This window comes from Juglans microcarpa x Juglans regia, chromosome 5D (assembly GCF_004785595.1).
Source record: "Juglans microcarpa x Juglans regia isolate MS1-56 chromosome 5D, Jm3101_v1.0, whole genome shotgun sequence".
In the NCBI taxonomy this organism is placed as follows: domain Eukaryota; kingdom Viridiplantae; phylum Streptophyta; class Magnoliopsida; order Fagales; family Juglandaceae; genus Juglans; species Juglans microcarpa x Juglans regia.
Genome location: NC_054602.1, coordinates 21173909 through 21180664, shown reverse-complemented (window position 1 = coordinate 21180664; position 6756 = coordinate 21173909). Strand labels below are relative to the sequence as shown.

General features: G+C 35.7%; 1 non-coding gene across 1 annotated transcript; it reads right to left on the bottom strand.

The window, feature by feature from the left end:
* Positions 1 to 5986: 5986 nt before the first annotated feature.
* Positions 5987 to 6093, bottom strand: LOC121266648. Its single transcript, XR_005940869.1, has one exon. It is a non-coding gene; the product is annotated as a small nucleolar RNA R71 (small nucleolar RNA).
* Positions 6094 to 6756: the final 663 nt, after the last annotated feature.

The window sequence follows — 6756 nt, the reverse complement described above, 5'->3', positions numbered from 1 at the left end:
GTTAATCTTCTTTTGAGTTATAGGAAATTCTGCTCACATTCCTCACTCCATATGACCTTGACAATCTTCCTGGTCAATGCAGTGAATGGTTCAGATAACTTAGAAAACCCTTCTACGAACCTTTTGTAATATGCTGCAAGACCTAGAAAACTCCTTATTTCCTGTACATTCCTGGGTCGTTGCCAATCCAATACTGCCTTTACCTTGCTAGGATCTACTGCTACTCCTTCACTGGAGATAATGTCCCCTAAAAACTTCACCTCTTTTAGCCAGAACTCACACTTACTAAGTTTAGCATATAACTTATGTTCCTTAAGTTGCCCTAACATCAATTCTAGGTGTTTCTTATGTTCTTCATTTCTAGAATAAATCAATATATCATCAATGAACATCACTACAAATTCATCAAGGTAGGGCCTAAAGATTCTATTCATCATATCCATAGAGGTTGTAGCCTGTTGGGACATTGGTTAATCCAAATGACATCCATGGCATCCATGCGTGTACTTTTCCCTTGGGATTTCTAGACGGATCTAATGATGAAGACTTAGAGTTTTTGGTCATGCCACTTGTCAACCATGCAAAGGAGTTTTTTAAACTTCCAATGAAGCCAAGGATGAAGGAAGGGGAGAAGGCTTGCTCAGCCTTAGATTTTCGAAGGAGTCTTTCATGCAAGGAATCTTTTATATTTTCAAAGAGAACACTCATGAGAAAGGGGAGATGGAGGTATTTAGCCATGACAAGGGGTGCCCCTTGGCATCCATGCATGTATGTCCTTTAAGTTCCCAAGAGAAGCAATCATTGAAGGATGGAGGCTGGAAGGTTCGGCTAGTGTAAGAATGAGCCATTTGGCTCCCCCATGCAAAGGCTTAACTTGTGACTCTTCATTTTCTAGCAGAAGTAATGATGGAAGAGATAAAAGGCGGACGCAAGGGAACACATAAATAGGGCCATTATTGGCCGACGACCACACAAGAGACAAGGGGTAGACAAAGAGTCATTTGTACATTTTGAGCTTTTCTCTCATTCTCTCCTCTCTTTCTCGCCAACCCTAGAAGCCAAGAACCATTTTTCTTCCTTTCCTAACACTACTCTCATGCATTCAAGTGAAGAATTCAAGGAAGCATCTCGTGAAGCATAGCACAGTAAGAAGGCTCAAACCATATTCTTGTTTAAGATCACATATGAAAATGCTAAAGATGGATTTAGAAGTTTCAGTTTGTGAGGGAAATGGGCTAATTAGTGTATTGTAAAGAGCAAGAAGAGAACCAAGGTGTAGTTTCGGCCATGGGAGGATGGACCACGCTTGAAATCAAGTTGAGTATGGTTTGCGTCTAGGATTTTATAGAATTGGAACCCTTGAAGAGAATGGTTGAAGGAAAAACCTCTTGAGTGAATGTGAGATAGTCGTCCCTCACTAGGGTTTCTCATGGACTATTTTCATTGAGTCATTAAGAGAAGAAACATGATCGACAATGTCACATACACGTTTAGAAACTTTCAACCATTAGGGTTCCATGCGAACATGTATGTTTTTGTTACACATCAAGCACACATGGCCATTAGGGTTTTTACAAGAAAGAACTTGTCACATTTGGCCATTTGGGTTTTGCCTAAGTGAAGGGAGAGTCTGATATCATCCGGCCCTAGGTCTTGTTGCCGTGTATATATATGTAAGTGAATCAAAAGAAAAATTTAATACCCTTAGTGCACAGATCATGTGCATAGATTTTAGAATTTATCTTAAAAAATCTAACACTTATATGTTCAACTTGCTTGTTCATTGATATTTTGGAGCTTTGTAAGTTAGCCTCTAACTTACTCTTGGATAATATACTTACGTCTTTGTGTAAACCTTGCACCTATATTATTTGTATCATTTGATGTTTTGTTTTCTCTCAAATTTCACAAGAAATGATTGGTTTTCACCATTGTATGATTGACTCTTCATGATATGTTCAAATGATGCTTGCTGAAATTTTGGTCTAAATGATATGCTCGGAGCTTTTAAGTATTGTTATATGCCATGTTGAATCATCATGTGTTATGCCCATGAATATGCATCTGAATATTTTAATTATTTCAAGTTGTTCACATTTTGCATTCATTGCTTATTGAGCATAAGTACATGCCATGATTACATGAAAATTTTATATGGTTTCGTGAAAAGTTCGCATATCACATGTTTCGAGTTGTGCATTAAAGAAAAAGGTCTTGACACGACCTCAATGCTAGGATGGAGGAATATCATAGTGGAACTCTCATGTCCATTCTGGAATGATTAAATTAGAGTGGTAACCCTTAGGATGACAAAGTAAAGTTAACGAACTTCAAAGTAGAAACACCTAACACTATTGGGTGAAACACATGGTAAATATGGTGAAGGTGAATTGTGAACTGCCATATCATATTGTAAAGCTCATGGTGAAGGTATTTTGATATGCTTGAGTCTCTGTATATAACGTATTCACACCCTGTCAAAGGGTCGATAATGTGGTGCAATAACTAGCAGCAAGCCCACAATTCATAGGGGTAGCCGTGACGTGTCCATTCATTGTTATATGGTATAAGTGCTTAAAATGAAATGGCACATTGTTACATTGTTACAAGTTCTATGTTTTTGAGAAAGGAATCTAGGTGGGACAAAAAAGTGTTTTGACGGAATTACAAGTTTATACTCACTCATTCAAGTTCATGTTTACCTTATACATGCTTATGTTAGCTTTGTGTATATTTTTTGTTTAACTTGCTAAGATTTCTTTAAATCTCATTGTGATAGTTTCCACTACATTCCCCCTAGAATGGTAGAAGTTGTGACAGGGCCTGAGGATACTGATGGGGAAGCGTAAGTGCGAAGAACCCCCAATAGTTAAGGAAAGCCTGAAGAGTCCCAAGAAAATCGCGAACCCTTCACTAGTTGATTGACTTGAGGCACCCAAAAAGTTCATCTGTGACATTTTAAAGCTCTTCAAGAATATTCAGAAGATTTTAGAAATGAATGACTTCCAGATGTTGAAAAACAATGTTTTGAGGATTTTCACGAAGGATCATAGTTTGGGACCCTATTTTGTATGGATATTTTAAACAACCTTGTATTTTGGGAGTATTAGTACTTGTTTTGGTACCATATTAAAATTCATCAAATCATTAGTAGTCTGAATCATTGCGATTATTGGGTACTACTAGAAACATGCTATGTGCATTGCATGTTAACTGTTATGTACGAAGTGTGTGTAACCTTGTGTTACATATCTAGAACTTCAGACACCGTCCAATCCCAAGCGAGGTCTAGAAGTGTTACAAATTAAAACTCATCTCTACATGTTAATTGCCTATGTGCTCATTGTTGCACCATTATATTACTCAATATTATCTCATAGTAAATTGCCTATTGTAATTTTCTCATTATTTTTTTTAGATGGCACCATACAACAGGAAAATAATTGAAAACTTTATGAGTACGACAATTACAATCATTGTAGATAACCATATCCAGTTGCTAGGCGGAGGAACGAGAATCTATTCCTAGGCAACTACCTATCCTAGGACGTATGGGATACCTTTGGTTTCGCTCTAACCTCTCGATAGTAGATTTGTACCAGCCGTAGTAGCCCCTACCATAGTAATTCTCGCTCCTCCACCCGAAAATGAGTACCCAGATTTTTCAATGGAAGACTTGTCCTATGAGGAGGGGGGATCTCAGCGGTATTAATCCGTAGGAAGGGTAGAAATATTCCCACAGTTGTCCGTGATGGGAAAAATTGTTATGTAATCTTCTTACTTATAAGAATATTTTGTTTATTTTGTTGGTTATTGATAAGTGTTATTTTTATGTGATTTTTATCACTCTTTTATTTATAAAAAATGTCATTTTTCTTTTAATAATATTGATTTTATTTTATTTATATATAGTTTTTTTTTCTTGAATTGGAAGGAATAAGAAGATTTAGTGCTAAAGGATGACATTTTGGTACAAGAGAGGAGATTTGGGTGAGGAGACCGATGACCAGACTGGGCGCAAAGACTTGGGCGAGAAAACTTGGCGACAAGGTCCCGGGTGGTTAGATTGGGCGACAGTCTAAACGACCAACTTAAAAGACCAACTTAAATGACATCTCGGGCAATAACGAGACAAAAGGCAAGCAGCTTTTCCACTTGATTGGCGAGAGGAGTCTGTCATCCCGGTGGGATAATTCTTCCCGACAGGATCAATCTGTTGTTGACCACCAAATCTGAGTTCTGCAATCAATCTGTTGGCAACCAAATCCTTCCAAGCTCTGCAATTCAAGTCGCATATAACTGAATCTTCCATTTTAGATAATCTTGTTATTCTTGAGATAATTTCTTTTATGTTAACATTTATCTTTAGAAACTATTTTCCAGATCTTTAGGCTAGATTGTAGCTGCAATTATCTTGTTTCCAGATTTGAATTTTGACATCTATTTAATCTCGACTTGTGAGATGAATAGGAGGGTCTAGAGTTTTTAGTTTTAGAGAGTCTGTGTTTAAGTTTCGATAGTTTAGAGTTTATTATTTGAGTTTCTTTCAAGGAGGTAGATCTGGGGAAGCAAAGGCGAGAGTCGCATGCTTCATCAATTGACTCCAACGAAGAATATTAGTTTTATTGTTTTTCATTTTAATTTTATTATGAACTAATTTTATTTTCTAGAGCTTTGATGTAGTCTAGCATTGAACACATAATTTATATTCTAAGTTATTTTATTTTCAATCTTTCCATAATTGAGTGTTTATTCTTTATTCTTAATGCTTGCAATTTTCTAGCTAACTATTGTTCGATCTATTGAACCACAGTGAGACCGAGAGGTGTGATTAAAACTCTAGGATTAAGTACCATTAGTTGAGCGAAAGTAGAGATACTTTACTGCGATTAGTGTGATTTTTAAGAAAAATCCAAAGAATTTAATTGGAGTTATTAGTTAAATTCACATAGAGATATTGAGTTATTAGTTCGAGATACTCTTGGTATTGTTCGAGAGAAAATATTGAATAGTTAAGGAATTTTTATCATCAATTTGGGATAATTGGAATTCTAAGACGAGGAAGAATAAATGGTGTGAGATTTGTTAGGTGAAATCAAACGCCCTAGATCTATTTTTATTATCTTTAAAAAAATCTTAATTTTAATGCTTTTGTTTTCAGTTTAATTTAGATAATCCATTCTTCAAATTTTGGTTTTTCAAATAGTATTTAATTTAGTAAATTTCAATACTCAATAGCATAATTAGTCCTTGTAGGTTCGATATCCATTTCTTTTTAAAACACTTTACTACTTGTTACGATTCTATGCACTTGCAGATATTTTTATGCTAACAATTATTTGGCGCTGTTGCCGGAGAATTGTTATTTGTTATTGATATTGATACCAGCTAGATTTTTACTACTTTGAATTTTATTTTATTTTATTTTATTAAAAAAATTAGTTTAAATTAGATCTCAGTTTGATTTTTTCTTTCCAAGAATTAGAAGTGCATGCCCTGATCTAAATCATTAGAGCATACACCTTTCGATCCTGAGATTGAAAGAACCTTACGTCGGATCAATAAAAAGAAGAAGAAAGAAGTCGCTGCCTCCAAATTTTATATGGCCGACCAGGAGTACAAGGCGTTAAGAGACTATGTGATGCCCTTTGTCAATGGGACGACATCTAGTATAAGGCGGCCAGCTATACAAGCCAATAACTTCAAGATCGAGTCGGCCATCATTCAAATGATTCAACAAACCATCCAACTTGAGGGGTTGTCACAAAAGGATCCTAATGTCTATATTGCAAATTTCCTAGAAATTTGTGATACTTTTAAACCAAATGGAGTGACAGATGATGAGATTCGATTAAGACTTTTTCCTTTTTCACTTAGGAAAAAAGAAAAAACTTGGTTGAACTCTTTGCCGCCCGACATCATCACTACTTGGGAGAAGTTGGCACAAATATTCTTAGCAAAATATTTCCCTCCAGCTAAGACAGTGAAGTTGAGGAATGATATAACTACATTCACCCAATTTGAGGGTGAATCATTATATGAGGCATGGGAGAGATACAAGGATCTATTGCGTAAGTGTCCACATTACGACCTCCCCGTCTGACTTCAAGTACATACATTTTATAATGGTTTGGACCCATAAATCGATCTATGGTTGATGCGGCCACAGGAGGGGCATTAATGAGTAAGACCCATGAAGCCACATATGGACTTCTGGAAGAATTGGCATCCAACAACTATCAATGGTTTGCGGAGAGAGTAATTGTAACCCCCGCTCCTTTCTTCTTACGTAAGCTTCTCTCTTTCTTACGTAAGGCTCCTCCTTTCTGACGTAAGCAAATTCCGATGACAGAATTATGCAACAGTCTGCCATTCTTTCTGGCGACTGCGAGCATCGTCATATGTGCCGAACCATGACGACGTGCCTCTCGAGATATTAGGTGACTTCTAAAGTACGCCCAGTGTTTAAATGTACTGGAAATATTTATATGAGGTGTTTCCAGTATCGTTGAGTTAAACTTGTTTTTAAAAGAGACAATTATAATATTTTGAAGAGCTCCAAAATATTATAATTATCGGAGATCATTTTAATATTAATTATTAAAATGATTCCAGTTATTTAAAATATTATGAGATTTAAATTATGTTGAAAGCTTTAATTAAATTAAATGGTTTCATCCTTTTAAATATATTAAATAAGACTTCATCATTTATTAATGATGAAGAAATATTATTTTATAAACTAAAGTTAGTTTA